A 27,884-nucleotide genomic window follows, 5' to 3' on the forward strand; every position below is an offset into this window, starting at 1 on the left:
TTTTTAGTAACTTTTAACTTTCATCTATCTTTGCAACTCTCAGATTTTTTCTGTTCCTTTTCTCAAGAAACCTTTCAGTTTATTTTTTTTTGGCAGTAGGGCAAAACCACAGTGTAGTGTAGGGCAGGTGTAATAATGTTTTATTAGAACTATTAACATTTGTTATGTGATGATTTTGTGGACCTCATAAAAACCCACTATTTTCTTTACTGATCCTCTTTTAATTTGCCCCAAAAATGGCCTCCAAGAAATGCTGTTGAGCTCACTAGAAATTTGGACGGGTAAAAAAATTCTGAATTTTTTTCTTGTTGTATTTCAACAGAAGACCGTTGCCTTGTATGTATGCAGTACACAGTTCAGAATGATCTTCTGATTTTTCCTGCCACACAAATTTACAAGGATTGGCCTGGACATGCACTCACCTCTTCTTGATTGCCCAATATTAGTTCATCAACAAAACAGTTCTCTTATATACCAAAGCTCTTGGCAAATTCAATACAGCATGAAAAGCTCAGACCATGATGATTTTTGCCCCATTATTTTCAAATTTTTTGCCATTTTTTTTGAGAAAGCATAATCAAATAGTGCAATGAAATTCACATAAACAGAAATCACAGTGGATGCTCCTCCTACCTTAAACTATAATTGCTTTTTTACTCATAATAAAGACATTGTTTTTTAGTCTTATTCTACATTATATGATTCCATGATCACAAGTATTATATGCTAGTCAGTCCACTACACCTCCTGGTAAAGTGGCAATTTTAAAGGAGATATGATCTGTAGAATAGGATTTGATTCTAATGACTTTTGAGGAAAGGTTCTAACGACTTTTGAGGAAATTTTTGTATGTCATTGAACAATACACAGCTGTAAAGCAATGTCAGAAATATATCCTGAGATATACTGAGAGACAAGAAGTCTCTCCATTGGCTCTAGAATTTTGAAAAGTTGACATTTTTTTTGCTTATTAGTAATAGAATAGTAGACTAGAATTTGAATTAAGCTTAGTCCTGAAACAGTTCTAACCAAGAACACTTCAGAATTTAGCGAATAGGCATAATTTCTTTATAGGTGAAGTTTCATCTATATATTCTATATATTCATATATACTCATTCCATGAATAACTTTTGAATAAGATTAGACCACAGAAAAAAATCACCCAACAATACAAGTCTGATGAGTATTATCAGTGAGAAAGTATACATTTAGCCCAATCAATATCATAATTCTATATAAATAACTCCATCTTCCATTTCTAATTTACTCACACTGACACTAATACATTCCACTAATACATCCCAAGGTAACAGCTGAGGAAAGTTAAACTAAATTGCTCATATGGACCAATCTTGTAAAAATCTAATTTTTGTAGAACTGATTTTAATAACTGTGTTGGTTATTGTCATAAAGTAATTTTTATAAATATTTACGCGCAATAAAGGTAGGTATGGAATGGGTTTATTTCTCTGTTGACATCTGCAGTAGAGTGAGACAGGACTAAATATAGAGATCTAAGGCTTTTTCTTTTTCAATTGAATGTTGATATCATCTTGAGCACCTCGCACAAGAAAGCAATTATACACCAGAACTACTAATGGTAGGCTAATCTTGTATATCTGAAATGTTGAAATGGAAATGCAGAAAACCCACAGCCCATAGATATCTTGAGAAAAAATTGTGAATTATTGGTTAAGTCTGTGGCTCTCAATTTGATATCTATTAGTTATACATAGGAGTCGTATAATGTAAATAATAGTTTCTAATCACATTGAGTTAGGCACAGATTTTTATTTCCATATTTGAAAGAAATGTCTATTCTTTGCTTCTGTTCCCAGCTGACAGTCCTGATAGTTTGATGACAATTACAGTATGATTTTAAAAGGTTTTTTCCCAACCTAAATGATTCTGCAATTTTATAAAAGTTTTTTTAAACTTTATTCTACAACATGATACAACATTAAAGTCTCCCATATGAAATAGACTTTTGTATGACTATGACTAAATTCCAGTGATGCACTGACATGAGACATAAGCAACAAAACTGACAGAAAACTTGTGTATGCTCATTGTTTTTTAGTTCCTTCCAGTAATTATGAATATTCTGACATTTCCGACCACTCACACATTAACAGACAGCAATTCTTACTTTTGACATATGAAAAACCAAAGACATAATTACAGTCCCAAATCAGCTTTTGAAAACAGTTGAAAGATATCCAAGTTAGTAGGATATGTCACCCAAATGTTTGCTCTTAAGCTCACTATTTTCTCAAACATTCAAATAAATCTCTTTGACACCAAGCTGGTGATATCTAGATTCTTTGTTTCACATTTTTTGAAGTGAACATATTTTCTGTATCATCTGCATCCTTATTTCTCATCCCTACACCCTCCATAGTTGAAAATGTATTTAATATGTATTCCTAGATAGTTAGATACCTTCAGATACATATCTGTAGATACTTATAGATATCTATAGATACCTACAGAAAATTTTGGCTGATTCTATAATCTGCATTAGATTTAGCAGTTATAGGAAATTTTTATGCTCTTAGAGCAGAAGATTTAGGTTGGTTAGCACTGCAATGGAATAAATTTTGTTTCAAAAATTGAACAAAGCTTAAATTTGCAAAGTCTAAGAACACACAATTCAACTAGGCCTGCTATTCTAGTTTAGTTTCTCATTTTACACAGTGCTGCCACTTTGACTCCAGACTAATTTCTATCTCAGAATATCAAAAAACTGTAAATTACAAATGACTCAGAAAAAAGTTTCAAGGTAAGTCTTCTTATTGAGACCCACATGCTGATTATAATGATTGACACTAAGAAAGGTCTCAAATCAGTGTGGCATCCTGCAGACTTTTTCACAGGTATAGCCAACTTTACTGTGCAGTCCTCAAGTGACTTCAAAGTTGCTTCTAAGTAAGCCTTCACAAATCTTATCCCTGCTTGCCAGAATATTCATTTTAATCTCCTTAATCTTTTATTTATCAGTAAAACATATGGAACTCATTTGACACTAAATAGAGAATATGTAAAGGCAATAATGCCCATCATTTTAAAAGAGTGAAGATGAAACAGGAAGACAGAAAATTATCCTGAAGGACTGTACTAAATTTTATGCTCAATTCATTTCAATACTGGTCCTTAACCTTGTTTTTCCTTCTTTCTATATGCAGGCCTACATAAAGGATTTCTGAGTTTAGACCAAAATAAAAGTAATAGCAATTATTTATCTATTTAGCAAACATCATGATTGTTCAAGAAGGACAGACCTGAAGGAGCCATTTGAATCTGTCTCCAATGCTATGTAATACTTTCTAAAACAATCATAACCTGTTTGAAAATTAGGCAATGTCGTTGTCCCATTCCTTCTATTGTGGTAAGAAACGGTCTTTCCTTTTTCAGACTATCTTAATTAGTAAGAAGTTTACACCCCTGAGTTCTCATATCTATATACTTTTAGGTGATTTTCACCAAGCTGCTGTTAACTATCATATTTTCTTACTATATTTATATATCACTCCAAGTTTTTATTACCCTATTTCAGCCAAACTTATCTATTTTACTTTTATTAAATATATTTCCCATTCTTCTGTTTATCCTGAACATAAAGATTTTTCTTTCTTGTACACAACATTCCAGAGGAAGTCTCATGAGTGTTTTATGCAAGAACAGTAACTTCATCTTAAAAATGGTTGACTGATGTTTTCTAAGGCTGAATAACCATTTTTTAAAACTGTTTTTCTTTCGTGACTTCAAGTAATCATAGAACATGTTGGGCTGGGAGGTACCTTTAGAATTATCTAAGTACAGCACTCCTGCGCTGATCAGGGATACCATCGACTATACCAAGTTGCTCAAAGCCCTATTGAACCTGACCAATCCATAACTAACTTGGACGTCCCAAAAGTTTTCTTTCTTTCTACCACTAGTGTTTTCATTATATAGCCTAAGCCACTGACATGTCCTTTTCAAATTAGTGAATTTCAATTAGTGAATTTTGCTCTACTTCTATTAATGAAGACATCTAATTCTTACTCTATCTTCATCCTTTTCTGTACTGATTGCCAACTTTGTTGCATCAGCAAACTTGCACTGTCCAGGTGAATACATCAGTGAAAAGTATTAAACATGATTTTCCCCATTACTTATCTTTGAGTTTCACAACCAAACATCAACAAATTCAACAATTGTCTCACTAATAAAAGTTCCTTAAGCATCTGGCATCTTTCTTTGTATTATATAAAATGTTTACAGAACATATTAGTATTATATAAAATGTTTACAGAAATCAGATTAAAATCGATTAGTATTATATAAAATGTTTACAGAAATCAGATTAAAATCGAATTTCCCTGTCTAGACAATCAATCTGTTGTCTTATCAAAGACAGATACAAGGTTTGTCTGCCACAATCTACTTTTGATGAACTGATGCATCATTTTCCAACATTTATTCATTTACAGTCATGACTTGAACACTTACGTTCAGTATTTATTCATAAATTGTACCCTACTGAGGACAGACTAATCAGCTTGCAGCTGCATGTTTTTTTCTCCTATAAGCTAGATATTATATTTTTCTGTCATATGGTGCCACTCCAACTTGGCAATTTCATTAGAAATTCCTACTAATAACTGCCAATTTCACAGGCCAGCTGTTTTGAATTTCTGTGAATGAAGAACATACATTTCATGCAATATTCAAGCAGAACATTTTTTATTACCTTTCTCTAAACCTTTTTTTTTGAGTCAAACTGTTCTTTTTTATCCACCCCATACTCATTGCCCATTACTATTAATACCCAATCAGTAATACTCTTTTAGAGCCATTCTGTTGTCCATTAGAATTTATTTCTTTGCTGACTGAAGAATCTACTTCATCAGTGATGGGCACAAGCTTTAAGCACTCATATTTTATCTGTCACTGGAAAAAAATTTTCATACTGGAAAAATCCTTTCCTCAGTGTTTAAGTACCACACTCACATAGACTCTAGTGCTGACAGGTGGATGAAAAAGAAAAACTTATTAAAATAACATATACCTCCAGAATTTTAGAAAATAAACCTAAAACAATAAAATGTGCAAACAATTTTTTTCAGGCAATAGAATTAATCTTTCTCCCTTTAAAATGTGGTGGTGTTTAATCACCTTCACAGACCTTCAATACGGCAACTCTATTTTTTTTAAAAAGTATCATCCCTACAAACAGAAATACATACATTTTAAGTTTATTGCATAGTAATGGGTTTAATAACATTACCTCTCTAACATAAGGCCGAGTTACAAAGAGCATATTTCACCTCCTAGAGCTCAAAAAATTTTCCTCTGGGCTGTTCAATTGTTTGCTGCATGGTAAAGTGCAACTATGTTTTGTTACTTTCCTCTCCTTCTCCCATAGCTTTTCACAATAGGTAGTTACACTGAAAATAAATCTTTTATCAGTTTTGTAACATCAATAATTGTTAATTTTGTGTAATTCCAATGTAATCATAGCTTATATTTTTATTTCAGGTTAATCTGTGCTTTGGTAATTTGAGGAATGAACACAAATTGTGTGATACAAGAATCTCAAAATAAAAATTCCTTTTTTGTTGTTGTTATTCAAGATCCTAAAGCAAACAAATTTCTTTTGGCAGACTATGCTAACTGTTCCAACATTTGAAATTCCATTTTTATATTTAAAACTAAAGGATATCAGCCTGTAAAGGCAATTTTTGTACATTTTTCATTTCAGATTCTAACTTCCTGAACATTAAGAAAAGATTTTTTTAAGCTCCATATTTATTGCCAGCAATTTCTTCTCATACAATGTCCTGAATATACCTGAACTTCAATACTCTCAAAGATAACACATGTGAGCTTGTTTCAAGTGACTTTACCTCAATAAATATGTCACAAATGTTTTCTTCTGAAGTTAGAATTACTTTAATTGACTTGGCATTTGACTCTGTTAATCAACATTCATCTTATCTCAGTTGAAGTAATTTAACCTGAGTTCAATTAAATTAATTCTCAATCTCAGTCTTAGAAAATTACATTCACAATTATAGTCTGCACAAGACTATTTAAATTGCCCAGAATGAGAAGTGGGATATTTCAATATCTGTATATGGCCCTAAATAAAAGTTACATCTGATTTCCTTAAAAATTTCTTTACAATTGCTATTTTCAACCCAGGTATTCAACCTTCTTGAAAATTTTGCTCTATTGTGTGAATTCCCTTTGTTCTGATTTCATTAGTAGTGACTTAGAAGGAATAAATGCTCGCTCTCTTTTCTCTTGGGAAAAGAGGAAGCAACAGGTGAAACCATCAGTCAGAAGGTGCAAAACAAGCAAAGAGAAGGCAGGTGTCTAGGTTATCTATTGCCTCTACAGGTTGATGCTTGCTACAGGGTGTTTTGGATGGCCTGAACAAGTAATTTGACAAATACCTGGAGAAAAGACACATTAAAGACTGTTAAATACAGAAATGCCAGCTCTGTCTGAAAAAGATTCTGAACCTGAAACAGTAGGTATTCCTTGAAAGTATCACTTCACATTTTGACTGTTTATACTCCCTCCCCTGGATATCTATAATTGGATGGTAAGTGCTGCTACATATCATTACAGATCAATATGATCTAAGTATTCAGAAATTCTGTGTTATAATGATGGGTCTGTTTATTGACATGCAATAAAGATATTCATCACTTGCAGAAGATTGCTTAAAGGAACATAATATTTTTTCTCATAAGAAAATATGTATGAGTTCATGGTGTGACTACAAAATATCCTCAATCAATTATGCAGTCACATCTTTTGCTACATGTCGTGCTTTATTTGGATCATTTTTATTTGTGTCTTTTGATTTTTGGGGGGGTATTGGTTCGTGTTTTTTTAAGAAATTGATCCAAAAGTATAATGAAGCTGTCAACTTGTTATTACTGAGTGTTCTAGACTTTTAGGAAAACGTATGAAATTATGACCATACCATCTGTATTTACATATTTGTGTAAATGTTTCATAGAATTTTTGGCAACAGGACAGATACGTGCTTGGTTTAATTTTCTATCTCTTATTCAATGGGAATTTTACTTTCTTTATCATGATTTATAATAGTATAATATTTTAATTAGCTTCAGATTACTGCTTTGTGATGACATATAGTGATATATACTTATTCACTATGCTCTATATGTTATGTTACATATTTTTTTTATAAATATACATCTATATATATATAATGTTCTGTTTGCCTTAGAGATGGGAAATTATTTTATATTCAGTTCAATTCTTGCTGTCATAGAAGCAATACAGAATATTCCTTGGATTTTCTATAATTTTAACCCTCTTTTCAACAGAAATCACTTACGTTCATTCCCCACACGTGAAGGCAAACCAAAACCTGTACAATCTTTATACAAACAATAACCTTAAAAGAAAAGCCTAGCTCACATTGGTTGTTAAGAAAATATGTGGGTTTGCTACTTGCTTTGTTTATTCTCTTATATATTTTTCCCGGGGTATTAAAAATAATCTTAAATATTAAAAATATCTTGGTAATTAAAAAAAAAAGTAATTGTTTTATTAAAAATATATGTAACAATTCATTTCACAGGCCACAACCCAAGCTGAGTAAAACCCCTCATCCCACTAACTGCTCCATTCAAGAATTTTTCCTCTTAAGATATGAAATGTTTAGAAGAACATTAAAAGCAATTCAATCAGCACATTTCACTAAAATCAGTCTGTTAATTGCTTGAGTTCCTTTGATAATCTTGTCTTTGGGTTGTGATGGGTTATTAACAAAGACTAATTTTAAGCTGGTTTCCTAAGGCTCTCTCTACTAGTAGCAAAAAGAGGCATTGCTTTAGAGGACAAATTGGAGCACACATCATCCTCTAGTAAGGGCTTTTTGCTTCTTGATGTATAGGGCAAATATAGGGAGACAAATCTCCTGGGCAGATCTGGAGACCACTAAAATCAGAGGGGTTTGGAAATCTGAACATTTTTTGAATTGAGCAATTTTCTTTCCTGACAGTTTAAGCAAGGTAACATGCTCTAGTAGAAAAAGTGAACATCACTAAATCATATTAATGCAGAACAAAAGATGTTGAGAACCATCACTTCAAATTTAATATCTCTTTTTAAATTAAGTCTATCATCTTCTGGAGGAAAGTAAAAAGATGTTTTAATAATTCAAGAACTCAGTTATTCAGGGAAGCTTGATCTATTTGACTACTAACACACTGATGTCAAGGGTGTCTATACTTCTCTTTTTCATCTCCTGCTTTTCACCCCTGCCTTGACAAGTCCATACATGACTTAACTCAAAGTGATACTGAGAATTTGAAAACTACTGTTCTGGTCATGAACTCTTTCCTACTACTGGAGATAAGTTTGGTTTACTTGACAATTTACTCAAAAAATTTACCACCCATTTCAGCTGGCTTATATTGCTAATTGTTACTGCACATACAGACAGTGGTTACTGTTCTCAACTGGGGAGGGCAAGGAGGGGGGAAGAGGGAGGCAGAATTTAAAAAATTATAGTTGCAAATAGTTAAATGGCATAGATAGGAGTTCAACTCAGTGAATCCACCACCTTGCCACTAAAGCAACCACCAAATTTCTCAAAAAAACTCCAACCTAAAATTCTATACTTACAGCAGTCATTTAGATGTATATTTGTATAGGTTTATACTGCCCCAAATCAGAATCTCCAAACATAAGAATACTTCTATGACATTACTGCAACTGATTAGTTCAGGAAACAATGACATTAATGATTCAGACTTCAACACATTCAATATTATTCTTGCAAATGGCTTTATTTTGTGGAAAATCTGAGAAAACTAATGATTAGGAATGGAATGTCTTTTCTGGCAGGTGCAAACACAGATTTCTCTCAAGTACATTGCTCCAACAGATACTAAATGTGAAAAATGGCATTATGATAAAAAAATCAAGATGTTTAAATTTGAATTAGTAACTATTGTTCTATAAGAAAAATACTGTGTATTCATGTTCAGTTTTACTTTTGTGCTGTTATCAGATGTCAACATGTTGCAGTGAAAATAATTTTAAACGGATTGAGGTATTTGGCCAACTTAGTATTCATTAAACATAATTATTTTAATACTGCATCTTGAAGAACAGTAATAAATTTTAGACTGCTTGGAAAATCTCCCCTCTGTTAGTTAACAACACTGAAGCTCTTAGCTAGACTTTCCCACAGTAAAGCAGATCCACCTTTAGCAGTCAATGGCACCAATTGTGATGCAAAGTAATTTTGGTTGTGTCTTCCATACTTACTGTGTTGATATATGACATTACAGTATGTAAAAGCAAAATATTACACTAAGTATACCACAGCTTTTAGAGCAGAGTAAGATTAAAAATTCTATAGGATTTCAAGTGAGAACAAAAGCTATTTCAGTTTTAGTTAGTGTGGTCCACTCTTGCAGTGTCTGTATATCTAAAATAGAACATATATTGAAAAATATATTTATGATCTCTCATCCATCTATTGAGAATCTCAATTGACTTTTAAAGTCATTCTCACTTATTAAAATTAAACATTAATATAACTTTTTTTTTTTTTAATGTATCCAGCATTAGCTTCTGAGGAACAGATTCATGCATCTTCCTCTGGATAGACACTTCTGGCTGGCAAAGATTGTGTTTGAATGTAAAAGACAAGTCATGTTAACATTGCCTCTTAAACTTTGCCTTAAAATCAGCCAAAACTTTCTACTAGTTTTTCTAATATTTTTCTCTTTTTTCCAATATTATTTTTGAGTGTGGGCATTAAAACTTGTTATGCCATCATATGAATCTCAATAGCATTGCAGACATTGACCATAGTAGCACTATTTTCTCTAAGAATTCAAGAATCATATAACCCAATTTTTAGCCACTGCATTTGTCACATGTTCTTGATTAATTTTTCATCCACTGGAGGTAAATTAATTATTCTTAATTAGTGATTAATTTTTCATCCAGCAATAATTATTTTCAGAAATTGGATATTTAACATGAAAATATGAATTGAAGACTTCAGATACATTTGTGATCCTGATTTTTTAGACAATATGAGTTCATAATGTAGAGTAAGCTGTCTGAAACCAGATTACTCTGTAGAACTCATTCTTGTAATTAGCATGTACTACAATACTTATAAGCATAAGTGTTATGGCTTTTTATTTATTACAGCATGGACTAAACCACTTAGCCTGGTTCTCATTTTTAACCTGGGTCAAATGTAGTTCTCTGAAATATTTCCCGTGTTTGTACTGCTTCCTGCAACACACAAGCTATCAAGCCTTGTATATATCAAAATTACTGGAATTTCCTGATGACAAAAAGTTTTTAAAAACCCTCAAAAACCAAACAACAGCACTGTCTCCCCTACAGGAAAAAAAAAAAAAAAAAAAAAAAAAACAAAAAACCACCAACAAAACAACCCACCAACACAAAAATAAAAACCCAAAACAGCAACAAAAACCCAAAACCAACCCCAAACTCAAACTTGCGAGAGGAAAAAGCAAGTGACTTAGGAAGAAGTGAGAGAATACTTATTTTAAAAAGGAATTGCAACTTTTGAATCACTAAGGAGAATTGTGATGTGTGAATGTGAACCAGTAAATAAAAAGGACATGTTAATCAAGGGCCAACCAATTGACTTTGAACTTTCAATGTACTACTTGCAATAACTTATTCCAGTAAAAGAATAAAAGAGTTTCAGAAGAGAATGTCAAAACAGATCTTTAAATATAAATTAAGGTAACATTTTCATTGATTATTCATGTCTTCAGAAGTCCAGAAGAAATTTTCTCTGTGGTTATTATGACCTTATATGCAAGAAAATTTATGATAGACACATAAGTAAAAAGGGCTTAACTATCCAAATTAGCAATAGGGAAAATGTGATTTGGAAACAATTATAACTGATATCTTACTAATTATTAGTGTTAAACTGTACTTTAAGGTTGTTTTCTTTATCCTCTGAAATTTATCTGTAATTAGAGCACAAAAAGGAGGGGTTGTGGACGCAGTGATCCTTGTGGGTCCCTTCCGACTGAATATTTTGTGAATTTGTGAATTAATCAAAAAATTAGTCAAAATTCCAGCACATGACATATTCTGGCAGGGAATGACATCTTGTTTTATATCTATTTAATATATGTTAATATATGTTAGGGGAGCAGAGTTATCAGTAAAGAAGGAACAAGCACAACACAGATGTGGATGACCTGAATAAGAGTAAATACCAAAAAAAGCTATGAAGGAAAAGGAGCCAAGTCAGGTGAAGGATGAGGAATAAAGATAGGTAAACTACCAGATAAAGTTGTTGAAGAAATTATCTACAGCAAAATAGCTCTACAGCAATTACAGTGCAATTATTTGGAGTAAAATAGTCATCAAGGGTGTGGGCATGTGAAGCTGCGCACCCATATAGATACCTACAGAGATGCATTAACATACCAAGGAATGACCAATTCCAATTTGATTGTTTGGTCCTTATGGAATACTAATGCCACATCTATAAAGGCTCTTTCATCACCAAGGAAGCCCTGCCTCATTATTCAGATGGCTCCTGCAGGGCTCCCTCCAAGGCTATAAACAGCAGCCCACTGCTGAAGGCTTCAGTGTCTGGGAACTGGGCACAATCACTGAAGCCTTCAGCAATATTTACACAGCTGAGAACACTGAAACAGTCTGTTCGTGCTAGTAGTGTTTGAAAACACACAACACATTTGTTGAATAAACACAGACTCCTGTATCATTTAAATCCACAGGTTTACCTGCCCAGCATGATAGGTTTGCATGCATTCCTTTGGAATCAATGCATCAAAATGCCCGTTTTGAAACAACATCTGAATTCAGTGTCCCACAACAACCTGGAGTGAATATTTGGCCTTAGCAGTTCCCTAGGAGCTGCCTGCAGTAAATTATTTGATTGCTTGACCAAGCTAGCACACTGACATGAGGAGTCACATCAGTTACTGAAGGCACACTTCATGTTTCACACTTCACAAAGCCAAAGCAGGGAGAGGAGCGAGTGCCTCTGGAAGTTTCTTACTGCCTCAGAGAATGCATTAAGCTGGTGTCTGTCCTGCTACTGTCCCACTTAACTCTCTGCCCTGAGCACAGCTCTTATGCTGGCTCTGTCTTTTATGTCCCACATACCCAGACAGTACTGGGGCCTGTGTAAAGCCAAGGCATTCACATGAATTGCAAGTGGTCTCTGCAGCTGCTGCTTCTTTTGAGCACCCTTGAGATGTAATGTTTTGCTCCTATATTGGTATCATCAAAAGAAAGATTAACTTTTTAAAATACTTATTGAAATAAGCATATATTTCAATATAGAGGTCTCACCAATTCAATAGCATTGATTTCAAAAAAGGAATAAATGCCAAGGGGAAGCCTTAAGCCACTTCAGTACTTTCAAAACCCAAAACAAATAAATGCAATATTAGGCAAACATCATGAACTAAAGAACAATGCCATGGCAATCCTATAACATCAACTGTTAATGATGTTATGTAAAAGATACTTACATGAGGTTAAATATCTTCACTATTTCATAATAGGGAATTCTGAGATGGGCTAATGGCTTTCTCGAGGCAAAGGGATGTCAATGTCAGAAGCACAATTAAAATTTTTCACAGGCTTAGAGTTCCTACTCCTACACTATTAGCTCACACTTATATCTAAGGTGTCAAGAGCAAAATGACATCCTACTGCCATTCATTCACATAAAAGCCTTCCAAAGCAGTGCAGTTGGTTGTAATATCATCTATTTATCAAAGTGACCTAAATCACAATATAATGCTCAGTTTCTACAGAGAATTATTAAAAATATCAAGAATCAAGGCTTAAATCTTTGCTGCTACTTGACTAAGAAAAAAATAATGTGATGTAAGGAATTAAATAAAAGATCTATTTACCTCCTGAAATAGAAATAATGATTAACCACTTCAAAATATTGTAGAGACCATACACTAAGACAGCAGAATTAGTGACACAACTACCAAAGTAACTGAAAAGCAGCTTCCCCTGAAATGATGCATATGGAGAACATCTATGCGTAAAAACAGGATCTAAATATTAAACAATAATAATAATACTGTAGACCATACTACAGACTTGTTTTCTCAATTGTCAAATATGCACCTTGTAAAGGTATCAGCAGCATCTTCCGAATTTTTGAGAAGGTAAAAGAGTTCTTTAGATTCCTGAAGGAATTCAGAAGTCTATACACTTAGTTCTGACACCAGTGTCAGTATGTACCTTGCTGAGCTCCAATTTAATGTCTGTGTCCAGACTGAGAAATTAACTGAGCAGCTTTAACTTCTACAGATTACATTTATATGCTGTAAATAGGCAATGAAACTTGCTCTTGGTTGATTACAACTTGAAAAGTTGCTATGTAAAAGTGACACTTTCTTCTACTATAACTTTCTGTGTAAGACATTTCCCGAGTAAACTGACCGCTATGCAAATAATAGAGCGTCCTTTGTGTTTGCACTTGTATCTGTAGAGTACAACCCTCTCATAGCCATGCCATTCACAGCAAACAGGGAATACAGAGGGGTGTTCATGTTTATGCATAAGCATGCATGTATGTGCACATAAGCATGTGAACACATGTGTGTGACACAACTCTTCCCTAGGGATTTATCAGTTTCACAGGCTTTCTCTTATGCTTCCAAGAAACATCAGAAAAGGAGATCCTTCTGTCATTTCCTCTCAACTATATTGCTCCCTCTTTCTATAAATTAATAATACTGCATAGTTAGTTTAAAAATTACAAAAAAGTCTAGAAAAAGATAAGGGAAATAATCAGGATCTTTTTCCCTTAATTTAAAAATCTATACAGTAATATAATAAATAAAAACAAAACCCACATATTTTTGATATAAAAAGTTTAAGGCTAGAAGAGGTTGAAAAAATCCTCAGAACATGTTATCCATTAGTGTACATAATAATATTAATATGAAATCATTGGTACAAGAATTTCTTTTTTGCTCTGTTTTTTCAGCTAAAAGAGAACATGCTCCATGTAGAAAATCTGACACGATAAAAAAAATATATTTTAACTGGATCTGAGCGATGGTGAGGTAGGAACTAGGGTGCAGACATAAATATAGCTTATTAAAAAGCAAAGAACTCTGTTGGTATACTGATGATACAGCTGTTTTCTTTGCCAATAATCTCTTTCTCCTGCTTCTTTATTTATTGAAAGGAACTGGCTTGCCATCAGTTTAAAATAAATAAAGCACTTGTTCCTACAGTATCTTAAGTGATATAAAGATTCTAAGTATTTTTCAAATCTCAGATAATGCATATATATTAACTTCCCATAATTAAGGGGAAAAAAAAGAAAATGAGCTCAGTACCCTTAACCCAATTAAGTAGCTGTCCTTTGTCTGTACCTTGTAGTAATTAGGATTTTGATTCACCTTCCAATAAAATAGCTTTGATAGATAAAACCAGTTAAGCAAACTAAGAGATAACAGAAAATGAGTTTTTTCAAAAGAGCACTGTCTTTGAAATGAGTCCTTGTTTGTTATCTGAAGCATTATTTCATTGGCACATTGATTCTGTTTTCAGCTGTGATAAAAGGAGACAAAATCATACACTTGTTTTCTCTTTTGACTTTTCTCCTGGTGCAGTTATAGCAGTCAGGACTCCAGAAAAGCTTGTTTGTGTCACTGGTTACATAGAGGACCCACTTGCAATGAAGAGATTTTGCTTTTCTTTTAGTAGACTATTAATTAGCTGCTCATGCCTAGAGTCAATTAACGATGAAGTTCCCGAATTATAAAACATTCCAGCAAGTTTTAGTCAACTAGGTAAAATACCTATATCTCAAGGAAGTTCCTTGTACTTTCTATGTATCTCTTTTCTGGTAAATAAATAAATAATTTAATAATAATAATAGTAGAAGGCATGTTAGATTAAAAATTTACTGAGTTTGCATCTGGTAAACAGTATGAATACCAAATTAAAATAGCTAATAAAATAAATAGATAAAAATTAGCAATGTCTTCTTGTACTCTTCCATTGCACCCATCTCAAATGAAATCTCTTTATTCCATGACTACTTTTACATCCTTGCACAACCCTGAAGACATGATAATCACATAAATCTGTTATTATCTAACTAGTTAGATATTTAGTTTCTCTACTGCTTGGCCTACAGAGCTTTTTGGCAGGATATTCAGAGATCCCATCTCCTCCTATACAGGTATAACTTACAAATAACTCCATCTCCAAATGGTTTAAAAATAATTTTGGAACAATTATATTTTTGCCTTGCCTTCTAACACTGACACCCTAACAGAATATCTTCTTTATCAGAAGTTTAACACTGGAATGATAATATTTGAGATGAATTCTGTATGTCATTTTGAAAAATGTTAAACTAATTCTAACATTTGTCCAACAATATATTTCCAGAAAATCAGGACTGAATTTCTGTTGAGTCTAAAACTACAGATGGGTATCCTTTGCTGCAGAGGTGTGAACACAGTTTATGTCCCAACACCTTTTTGAAGGTTGCTACTCAATAAATTAGTTGCTTCAAATGTCGCAAAAACAAACCTAACAAAAAAACAAAAATTCTCAAACAACCTACCAACCAATCCACCCATGCGCCCAAGATAGAAGATTAAAAAAAAAAACATAGAAGACTTTTTTCAGCTGAAGCTCCTAGCTCAGAAAATCCAATCCTGCTCTTCATAGCCCTCTAACCCACTCTGCTCCCTGAGTCCACATTGTTAGCTCAATATAGTCATGTAGTGAGAGAGGAAATCTCTCGTACAACTTTTCAGCACATGGAAAGAAGTTTCAATAAGCACATTGTAATGTGAAAGAGTGGAAGATATTTTCTAACCCTTAAATGTTTCTTGACTTACAATCTGACTTCACTGTGCAAAAGGAAATGAAGTTGCACACACTTTTCCAGGATTTTGTCAAGATCACTGTGTTCTCTCTGTTTCTACTTATTGCATTTTATGATGTAAAAACTAAATTTTGTGCCTGTGAAATTAACATTGGAACAGTAGATATTTCAACATAAGTTAATCAACTGGCAAGGAGTGTTCTGGCAAAGAATGGACAAAACTTCTTAGGCTCTCCAACCACACAAAAATCGATCACTCTTATGAAAGATTACATATTAGAAACATTTGTAGAATGTAGTTTCCTGTTTCTCTTTCATTAAAGAAGTACTTGAACAAAATAAAATTATGATATAAGGAAAAAAAAATAAAGAAAATAATGCAAATTGCATCTCTTCCTGACATTGCAGCCTCTGGATGTACCTTTATCGCTCTTGCAAAAGAGGAAAAAAAACATCAGCTCTCTGAATTGAGGGCTGTTATCAATCTCACTCTTAGTTAATAGTCACTAGTTCCCTAAGGTCAAATTTATGAATATTTAATACTAAATAGAAGTGCTAATTGTGTTTGAGAAACACAGAATTGGACAAATATATTCTGCACAGCCATTATAGTAACATAAAACATTATTATAATTGTGGTGTTTTAAGTGCTTGAAAGGAGAAAAACCATAAAAAGCGCCAATTAATTTTATCCAGTGCAGGAGAAATACAAACAAGAATGGTGACTGACTGGGGTCTTGTTACACAAACTGCTTTCTTTGTTTCCTGTGCCCAGGAGAAAAGGGCAGCACCAGGACAGGAAGAGCTTTCATCATCCAGGCCTGGCAGCCATGTATTCTGAAAATGGTCCCCAGCTTCACTGAACACTTAGGTATCCAGCCCTTGTCAATAATGATAAAAAGCCATTGAATCCTTGCTAGCCTTCTTTATGCTGATGGGAAAAAGCACAGTGAGATGCCTGTGACAGAACAGCAATCATTTATAAATCCTGAATACTGAATTTTGACATCATTCCAGTTTTGTCTCAAAGTAACTGAAGAAATAGCATGCTGCACACAGTTTAATTTTGTAATTGAGACCCATGATTCATTGTTTTCTGCTTTATGTAAAGAATTATTTCAGAAATGCTTTGGCCATAAATTGTTCATTTTCATATACTTATTATCACCTTTATATTTTGCCTACACAATAATGTCAGAAGAAGTAATAATAGAATTTTTTAATGTTTTATGTAGTAGTATATATATTAATATTTATAAGACAAAAAGCACACGAGCATATGCACATAATACAAGTCTGGCAAGAAGCATGACAAATACTAAGATCGAGTACTGCTGTGATTTAAGATAATTTGGGAGTGACATCAACGGGTATTAACTTTTAGAACTCTTCAAGTTCTTGGAAGTTTATTTCTTTATGATATTAAAAATAATAATACTGTCTTAAGTCATGCAGGTGAGCAACCCAAATATTGGCTGAAGTCATCATTGGATCTGAGTGCTTTAACTGACTTTACATGACCCCAGCTCTGAATATGCCTCACTATTTTAGACGAGTTTAGCAATGTTCTGCTCTCAGATAAGCCCCTTCCTCCTACTAATGCAAATCTATAATTAACTTGATGGGTGCTCCTACAATTGAAGAAACTTTGGGATTCCCTATTGTGTTATACAACATTTTACATAGCTCTGAAAACTGGAGCACCTATGGCATTAACTCAGAAAATGCAAACAGTAACCAGAAACAGTCTCACTGCAAGCACACTAAGACAAAATCTGCAGCTGACACATTAGTCCATAAAAATTACTGAATTTAGAAATGTCAAGTGATATTTGAAATTTTACATTTGAACTGGTTTTCTCAAAACTCCTAGTTTTTCACATTGATACAGTCCTTTTACACTATTTTCTGTAAGTCTAAGCCTTACAGAAAAAAATTTAATTTTTTCATATTTTTAAAAAACAATTTCATGTGAACCTATATAACAAATATATTTTTAGCAGCCATATTTAGTTGAGGATGAGAAAATGGATGTATTGCATATGAATTTTCTCAAAATGGCTTACTTATATTTTAATTTACTCTGTCAGATTTTAATTGTTTATCCATATTCTATTACGTAAATTTATGAATTTTTCTCTTTAAAAAGTTCACTGAAAATGAAGAAAAAATTACTTTTAATTTAGCAAATCAGCAGAATAGAGCCTTGCTCTAAAACAGGCAAAGTAATGAATTAAGTCTGGCCCTCATAAAAGACACCAAAGTACTGCTACATAAATTATAGCACCTCAAACACATTGAAAAGTTAAATAAATAAATAGATAAATTTGAGGTAATAAGGCAATGTTATATTTTCCTCATTTATGCCATCATAGCTGCTGCCAGGCAACTTCACCTTTGAATCAATTGACAACGTCATTCATTGCTCATGCAGTCAGCATTCAGTGTCTTGTACTGAATTAAAAAAACAGGTACATGCCATGAAAAGTTATAAAACAACACTCAAAATGGCAAAACCATTTGAAACCCTGGTCCATATAAACAAGACCACTGAGCAAATACTAATATGAGCAAGAGTAGTTAACTCTACATGTAATTGCAGTGAGCATCAGAAAGAAATGGAGTAGTAGCTAAATTCTTTGTTCATGATTGATTGAAAATGCCAAGCTATTAAAACAGTAATTCCAGGGCAAATGTAGTTTATTCAGGGGATTACCTTTTTTTGTACTTTTATTATTCATCATGTGTGACAAGAGTACCAATGCTGTCTCCCCAGGCTTGAATAAGATGAAGGCATTAGTCTTTAATCTTTTTAAAAGGTAATCTATAGAGATGAATATGGTTTTTATGTAGAGATAATCATAACCTTTTATGGCTACACAGGTGCAATCTCTTATGAAGAGATGTCCCAAAGTGGGGCAAAACAGCTACATGGTTTCTCTGAATTAAATGGTTCTGCTGGAGGAAAACAACATGGTTTTTATTTCTTCACTGAGTTATGGACATAATTACTGCTGCTTTTATAAATAGTTTGAAAGCATGTCTCACAACAGAACATGGTAGTTGGCTATTGCTGTGACTAAATCATCGCAAATTCTTCTTCCACTGAATTGACCATAACAATACTTGAGTAGAAACAAGATCTGTACGAAACGTTCAAACAGATGTACTACTCCTAATGAGTCACTTTGATGCAAATGCATGGTTCCTTCCTTGTTTAAAAAGGGACCACATGCAGATACATGGTAAAATACACCAAATTTAATCCCTGTGAAGATTAACACAGGATTAACAAAATGAACAGAACTCTTGAGTTTTGCCCTCAAAGAAATGGACAAAACTCTCAGACGCAGTTTATAGAGGGAAACTAGAGCACAGTGAGACTGTGAAGACTCATTTCAGAGTAGATTACTACACCTGAAGTATTTAATGAGCTGCATTCCCACAATACAAACCCAAAAGACTGGTTCCACAGGGAAGACAGTCAAGTCTTGAAAAGGCTCCTTCATGGGAAGGAGCAACCAATGCACAGCAAGTTTTGATGTAGTCCCTGCAACATAATCACAGCGAATCTTCCAACTGTTCCTTTTTGAAAAGTTCCTTAAAATTTACTATGTCTGCATAAATTCTTTGTAGTAGAAATGGTTATAGTAGCCTATGGTACAAATGAAAAGTGTGCTCTAGAAGTTTTCAGACTGCTACATGATACATAATGCCATTTTCTAAGATGTGCTTTGGGATGTTTATTGCATCCACAAGTGCTTTTTTTCCCTAGAAATGAATAGATTTTAAGGATTATGCTCTCAGCAGCAAATATGGCAAAAAAACAAAAAAAATCCCATTAGTATTAAGTGGGAGCTGCACAACTGATTCTCAGCACATGCTCATGGGAGATGCTCTTCCCACAGCAGCTTGCTCATGGGAGATGCTGGTCTACAACAACCTTCATAACCATCCAGAAGAGATCTTCTGTAAAGACAAAATCTCCACTGAAAAGATTTAACTCCTTCTTCCACAGCTGAAAGTGCTGCAGAGCAGCTGGGGCCAATATCACCGATAAGTTGTGCAAAATGTTTAAAGTAGCATCAAACAAGTCAACTCTGAAGTGGCTACAAAGGCAGCTATGGAAGTAAAATAGAAACTACTCCACTGAAAAAACAGGTAAAACTAGCAAAGAAAGAAATATTATAGAAGGCTGAAATGAGCTAATGTGAAGAAAATGCCCAGGAAATAGTAAATCGAAACAATTTGTTTGCACCTGTATGTGGAAGCACAGCGTGTACTCAGCATGTGAATACGTGGGCTACAGGTACCATAGGGCACTAGACCTGGCACAATTTTACAGGACTACAGAGATACACTTCTATTGGGTTTAGCAGTTGCAAATAATCTATTGCATAATTTCACTGTTTACTGCCATTTAGAAAAGCCACAAAAATTCTTATATCATCGAATATTTTTGAAACCACTGTCAATTTTTTTTTTTCTCATTCTATCTACCATGTACATGGCAGACCAAGTTCAGCTTTTGGGGCTTTGTACAGTAACACAATTGTGACTTGTGCCAGCATTATCAAAATATTTGCTTAAATAGAATCTTACTGCAGTTTGTCTTTTGTTATCTTGGTGAATTAATGATAATTTGAGGTGGAAGAACAGCCATCTACTAAAATATTACCTATTTATCATGTATGACAGAAGCTAAGAAAAGTCTGTGGGGAAAAACTGGGAAGAATTTCTTGTTTAATTGCTGCATCATAACTAGCAAAATCTGAATATTAGTTTAACTTATCAGTACAAATGCCTTTAATGGGCAATGAGGGGATAAAAAGGAGAACACTGGAAAAGCTGTCATTTAGTACATAAAGTAGATATAGAGCTGACAATAAAGCTATTCACATTCAGATAAGGGGTTCACTGCAGCAGTAATTCTCTTATTACAGAGATACTGAAGAAGAGACTCAAAGCCAGATTTTACTGTTGATGTCCTCTTTTGTTCTGCCTGATGCTTTATTTTCAGCTTCAGTAAGGAAAACTGTTGCTTTGTAAAGGAAATGGCTTTTGGGAAGCAGAGGGAAATTTTTTTTTTAAACAGCAGCAAATGAGGAAAAAACTCCCAAATGCAACTCCCTTCCAACCCAAACCATTCTATGATTTTATGCTTGTTTGCTACAATTGTTATTGGAAGAAATAGTACAAATGGAGCTGCTGATTTCCTTAAAAGAAGTGTTTCTCAGCAGGTTTTATTCTTCCTTTTTATCCTTCTCAGAGGGAGGATAAAGTGACAGAAATTTCTGCTCCATAAATTATCCTTAAAACAGCCAGAACACCTCTTAAAGTTCCTCCTCTTTTAGGAATATCTCAAAAGTGAAAAGATGGGTGAAATAGCTCTGTCACCATCAAGCCTTCCCACAGTCATTTGTATTAGAGAAAAGGGCAGACACTGAGGCAGAGCCAAAAAAACTCTCTCCTTATTTTGTGGATGAATAGTAAAAGTGATCAAAGTGTCTGGATTTAATAAAAGAAAAAGTTCAATTGAGAAAAACTGTACTCTCCTTGGTTTAACAATTTCAAGCATTTGGGGAACCCTTAAATCTTTCTCTGCTTTAAAAAGGCTGAGTTTAGCATGAGTAATAAGGGTGCTCTGGTCCCTCTTGTACCAACAGTTCAAAGTTGCACTTCAATAGAAACTAAAATTTAATTGCAAAAGTTAAAAAAACCCACATCCTCCTCCTTTCAGTTAGACAAAATACCAAAATCTCCTTCAGCTTAAAACAGACAGGACTGTTCTAGAAATGTTTGATGGTAGGAATTTTGACATTATACTTGGAAATATAAATTTGTATAACTTCTCTATTATTATCATACACATATACATATGGATTCAAAGGCATAGAGAGTAGAAATTATTGAAAAAAAAATCTGAAAAAAATATTTGGATTTCAAGTATAAAATTTACTCCCATATGAACATGATTAGAACTCTTTTTCTCAAGCCAGCCCTTTCCTATCTATTATACAAGATTCTAAGTCATTCTTTGTACCGTCTGGTTTAAAAAACTTAAAATCCTTTTTTCTTCTTTTTTGAGTAACAATCATTTTTTTACTAAAAATTGATAAAAAAGAAATGAATGCAAGTGGGTTAGAATCCAGCACTATGTAAACGCAGAATTTTATCATTGCAGATTTATTAGTTAGCTGTCTTTTTTACATTTAGCTCCTGGAGTCTGCTAATATGTCAAAGGATTTTATCACATCATGTCATGCAACATATAGATCTAGTAATACTTCCCTTTAGCTTGCCTAACATTAAATAGTAGCTCTATTTTAGTTAATGTATTGCTTCAATCAGCACTGAAAATCACTTTTATGAGCTTAATAGGAGCTCCTGCAACTTTTCAAAACTTTTTTTTCCTATGGATGTTCTGTTTGAGATTGTTGCTGTGACACTGTACAAAATGATATTAATTGAAATGTTTATCCATGCATTGTTCTCCTATCAGTTTTACAGATTTCTCTATTTGCCCTACCAGGGAAAATTATTTGCCTTAAAATTCTACAGGGAAAGACTAGCATTCAGCTAGCATACAATTCACCAAGTGTCCCCTGATTACAGCATAGATAGTTATGCGTTTGTGACAGCAGGAACTTCAGATTTTTAGAGAAAATGAATTATAATATCATTCTTATGTTGTTGACAGCATTTCTACTTATGAATATAGTTTTATTATTCAACAGAGAGTTATACCCTGTTACCTGAATTGGTTTAGGCAGGAAATGAATATGTCAACATAAAAAAGAGAAAGTTGTTAACAGCGCTGTATGAGATGATGTTGCCAACCATGCCTGTGAACGGGACCACTATAGGAAAAAAATGGACATATCACTTCAAATAAGTCATCAGTGTAGTTCAATATATTGCACTTTTCAGCAGCAATTTGGAGGAAAGTTAATAATTTTCTGAAAGCTCCATTTCTCACCCTATTTTTAGTTCCTGTCACTTTGTACCCAATATCATCACACATACCAAAGCAAGCCTTCACTGTAGTTTAGTCAGTTGGTAACATCAGAATAACGATTATGCTTGTTGCAATGGCCTTGTCATGAAAAAAACACACTTGCTTCTTAAAACAGGGCCTCAAACACAGACCGATTATCCTCCCAGGGTATACATTCACCATTAAAGTAACAAATTTGTAGCAAATCTGTATTCTGTGTAGCTAACACAGAAACCTTATTTTCCCACAGAAGTAGAAGCACACTCTTCAGGCTTTGACAACACTGATATCTGAACCCAAACATATGCACACGGACATAGCAAAACCTTTTTATACTTCTGTGTGTGTATTTAAAAACGTTACAGAAACTGTCACTAAGAGGTCCCTGGCATGTTGGCAGCTCACAGGGCAAGGTGCCAACGCTGACACGAGGTTTCTCATCAGCTTGTTAGGAGACCTGGCTGTGTGAGCCCAAACCTGACACCGGGTGTCTCCTGTTGTGATGCACACTTTAACTGCAGGATAACAGCAGGGGCTTTGACAACCTGGGCGCAGCTTGGAAGAGGAGCCAGCAGCAATAGTCTGTTGTGGGTCATTGAAGAAGGCCAGCCTTGAGAGCTGGGGCAGCACTGGGGCTGGTTGAAGAAGCAGAAGTTCACCAAGGGAAAATAACAGTTGAGAAACAGCATAAAAGAACTGCCCTGACAAAGTAACATCCCTGAAAACACCTAGCCCAGGGACACAGACCAAGAGCTGCGATCTGCTGTGAAACTCCACTGTCTTTCAAATGGCTAGATGTCAGATGTCTGGGTAGAAAAAGCAGATGCCTGATTTGGCTTCTGATCATCTGAGTGAAAGCTCTGAAATCTGACTGCCTTAATGGTTACAATCAGCAAGGAATCAGAACTGACTGCCTTAATGGTTACAATCAGCAATTCCCATCAGAACTAATCAAATATCAGTTCTGTGGTATCATGCACTAATTTAGGTCCATTTCCCAAAAGTTCCTGTCACAGCGATCTATAATTTCTTCTTCTTCATCATCATCTCCTCCTACTTATTCTACCTCCTCTTCTTCCTCTCCCTGTACTTCTACTTCCTCTTGTTCTTTGGGGAGATGGCAGGGAGCTGAGCTATCACAGAAATATCTGTCAGAATCTTCTTTTCTTTAATGAGCAATCCTAATGATAGAACCAATGATACTCAAGAACATTTAGAAAATTGCCAGTACCATTGCCAGCACTGTTCTGCCATGACCAGATTTACATTATACCCATGGTCACACTGATTACTTCATTCTGCTAAATCCTCCTGGTACTTCTCAAATTATTTTTTTTAGTTCTATTATGCATAATCAAAAATTACCTCATTTAATGTCTTTTCCAGATCATTATTGCAAACAGTCCTTTACACCAGGGTAGTTCTCTTTCAATACTCAAACATATCACTACAATTTACACTTTCCTAAACTGAGGAATTATTCAGGTTCTTTGTTTTCCAGGTCTCATCTGACTTTTGACCTGTGAGCCAACATTGGTTCTCCCCTTAAGACTGATCATTTTTTATAGCTTCTTTTGAAAGACTACAAAATTTTTTTTTAATTGAGATGAACATGTGTATCTGTCTATTAAACTCACAATTTCATTGACCTCTTTAAGGAATTATGCTATATAAAATTAGAGGCCCATGTTTTCCCCTTATGAAGGTCAATCTCCTTGTAAAATTATGATCCATTAAGTAATTATTAATTTTACTTTTAACTGGTAATTCAACTAAATTATTTACTGAAGATCAGTGAGTTCTGGGATCTCATTTGCTCCTCTCATAAGGGTAACTAAAATATTTTCTGCTACAGAAGCTCATTGTAATGAATAGCAGAGTTTGGGAGTTTTTGGTTGTTTGCTTGTTTCTTTTATAGGATTTTAACCACCCTCACTATGTTCCTTCTGAGCTTTTTGGTGCATCCTGATATTTAACTTGTAGCTTGTTAACAGTTTTTAAGCTTGAAATTTAAAAGCACTGCTTTTTATACTTTAATCTCTAGTAGTGTCCTTCTTTAACAAATGAGAAACAGATGTAAACTGTCTCAAAAATAAAGATGAACACTTAGAGAGGGTGCATCTATCAGAGATTCATTACCAAGTGGTGTTATTCTCTCAGATTATGTTAAGACATTTCATTTCACTTGGAGGAAAAAAAGAGTGACAGCATTTCCTTTTCACCTTTTCCAGTTCACTGACAATAGGCCCTCAATTTCCTTTTAAAAGGGTTTAACATAAATGGAGACAAGCGTTGTTGTGGGATTTCCCTTGGAAAACATTGGTACTATACCTCTGAGGGCTGCAGGTATTGTTAGATTAACTGTAAGAACTGCACGTGTAATAAATACCTGGATCACGGTGGGTGGGTGGGGGGGAAGGCCAGTATTCAGTATTTCAACTGTGTGAGCAGATTGATTTTCTTAAACTATCTTTAAAAATTGCTTTTATTTTTTTTCCATGAGTACTAGTGACATTTGTTGCAAAGAGGAAAAGTAACTTTCATATTCCTATTGAAAGTAATTAATGAACCCAATTATTGGAGTGCCAGAACATATCTACTTTTTGAAGTATTTCTTGTCTCATGCAGAATATTTCATAACATCCAGACCACCATATCCATATTTATTTCAAGATGGTCTAGGAATATTATGTCCTGTTAAAAATGTATTAATTCCAACAATAATTATGCTACATATCAGCAAGATCATATTTTCAGAATAGGAAAAGAAGAAAGTTTTAAACATGAAAAATTCTTGTTAAGGATTTGCACTTAGCCAATACTAACTTGCAAATTATTTAATAATGAATGAAAAATTAATCATTTCTGCTATCTTGAATGTACTGGCACACTGATCTCACCTATGAGCCTTATAGATTACTTTGATGACTACTGTGAAAATGACAAAGCTGAGGGGTTCATGTAGAATTTTCATTTCTGAAATAAGTTTAAAAGTTTTTGCAATGTTCACAAGACAGAGATCCAATATCTTACTTTGCTGAAACAAAACACCACCATGAAACAAGTAATTTTGCAGTAAAATGCTGCAGATTATGGCAATGATGAAAGCATATTTTAAAATGAAAAAAAAAAAAGTGTTTTTCTCTTTCTTTGCACATGCAGAAAGTTTTGCTAGAAGAGAAAGATTTATAAGGGCATTTAAAGTAAACATACACAAATGTGCTTCTTAGAAGAGAAAATCCATTGTTGTGATTTGCATTTTCATGCATTTTACTTTATAAGTATTTTGTACAATTTAGTGCCTATTATTGAAAACTGTTCTGCTTCTTAAAGCAGGATTTTTGATTAAATAAATTTTGCTACATTGTAGAGAACTTCAATCAGGTTATTATTAAAATTCCAGTAGACTTAAAGTAGCACAGCTAAGATGAAGGGAAAATCAGATGGAAGCAGATATTTGTAGAAAAGAAATCTGTCAGCTCTTGCAGAGTAATGGAAAATATCTTACCAGTTACTTATAAAAGGAAGAAGTTTTAAAGGAAGAAAAATCTTCTGTGTGTAAGAGATACATGCACACAATCTCAGCTTTCATCTCTCTAAAACCTTTCAGTCATACTTGGAGTGGAATACAACTCTGGGAGTTTTTTTTGACTGGCGTTTGAGAATTTCCTCTGTTGCTTTTTAAGATGTCAAAAGTTCAAGTTTTAAAGCTTTCACTCAAGCTCCTTGGTTTTTGTTCAAATTCCATTCTTTAACAAGAAAATTGCAGTTACACATCATATATTTTTAAATATTACTTCTTTTTAGAATAATTTTTTAAGGAACACTAATTTACCATGTTTTTAATTTTAGTGAAGCAGAGAGGCTTCTACATGTTTCTTAACCACTTAAATGAAAGATAGTTCATGCTCAGATTATGTTAGGCCATACGACCATAAAAAATGATCATAGATGAATGAAATAAAAACCACTGAAATGTAGCTAAAAGCTACATTTTCTCTCAGATGAGGAGACACTGAGCTGTTCTGCAGTTCATTTGGACTGTGTCAGTAGGCAGGAAGGTGAACCAGTCCATCAAAGAGTTCTCTGGAGTTCTTGGGATGCTAGGTGAGCTAAACAGCAAAGTTCAAATCCTATTTCTGTTTTGAATTCTCCCCAGACTTCCCGATAATTGAAATGCAAATTTCAGTCTTGTATCAGCCCAAGTTACCAAAATAAACTGGAGCAGGGACTTGTGTCAACATTCTCAGAGATCTGCTTCACTGGAGAGTCACGAGTGAAAGAACAACCAAGTGCCCTGGCCCATGTCCAAAAAAGCACTTACATGAATGTTTCAATCACAACTCCTGAATCATCTCAATCAAGACCTTATTTTTTTCACTTTTCTGTGACTTTGTGCAGGTTCATAAAACTGTGAAGGCTTTAGTTTTAACTAGTCTTTAAAATCTGTTTGAATTCTGAAAAAACCCAAAACCAATAAACAAAACGTCTCTGTGATCTGATAACTAAACCAGCAAATTACACTGTAGAAGCAGATAAATGCAAAAAGGAAAAATCATTTAGCTTCACTAGTTTTGAAATGAAAATATATACACCTACACATCTGTTCCTTGAAGGACAGTTCCCCCAACAGTAACTTCAGTGTTTTCTCTAGTTAGTCAAATCCATTGTTTACATGACTGTTACATTTCACTTGCATTTGATTTTTAACCCCTTAGATATGCACTCATGCTTCAAGTCACTTCATCCACCAATCATTTAGAAATGATGGCTACAAAGATAACTGTGATATGCTTCTGTTGAAATTATATAGGATATTTTTAATAACTGCAAAAAACTCTGAAAGTTAGCAGACCAACAGTTTTTCACATCTTGGTTCTGCACAAATACAAGAACAGACAACCAAAACAAAAATAGTAGCATTCTGTTTCCCCTCTGTATTTGTTTATACTCAACACAAAGCACTTCAGAAGAAAATTAAC

At 33.9% G+C, this 27,884-nt stretch overlaps 1 long non-coding RNA gene across 1 annotated transcript in view; it reads right to left on the minus strand.

Moving 5' to 3' along the window:
- LOC132071944 (uncharacterized) overlaps positions 1–27,884 on the minus strand; it is a 43,839-nt gene that overhangs the window by 10,566 nt on the left and 5,389 nt on the right. The gene's annotated exons all lie outside the window — the stretch shown is intronic.

This window comes from Ammospiza nelsoni, chromosome 4 (genome assembly GCF_027579445.1).
Source record: "Ammospiza nelsoni isolate bAmmNel1 chromosome 4, bAmmNel1.pri, whole genome shotgun sequence".
Lineage (NCBI taxonomy): Eukaryota > Metazoa > Chordata > Aves > Passeriformes > Passerellidae > Ammospiza > Ammospiza nelsoni.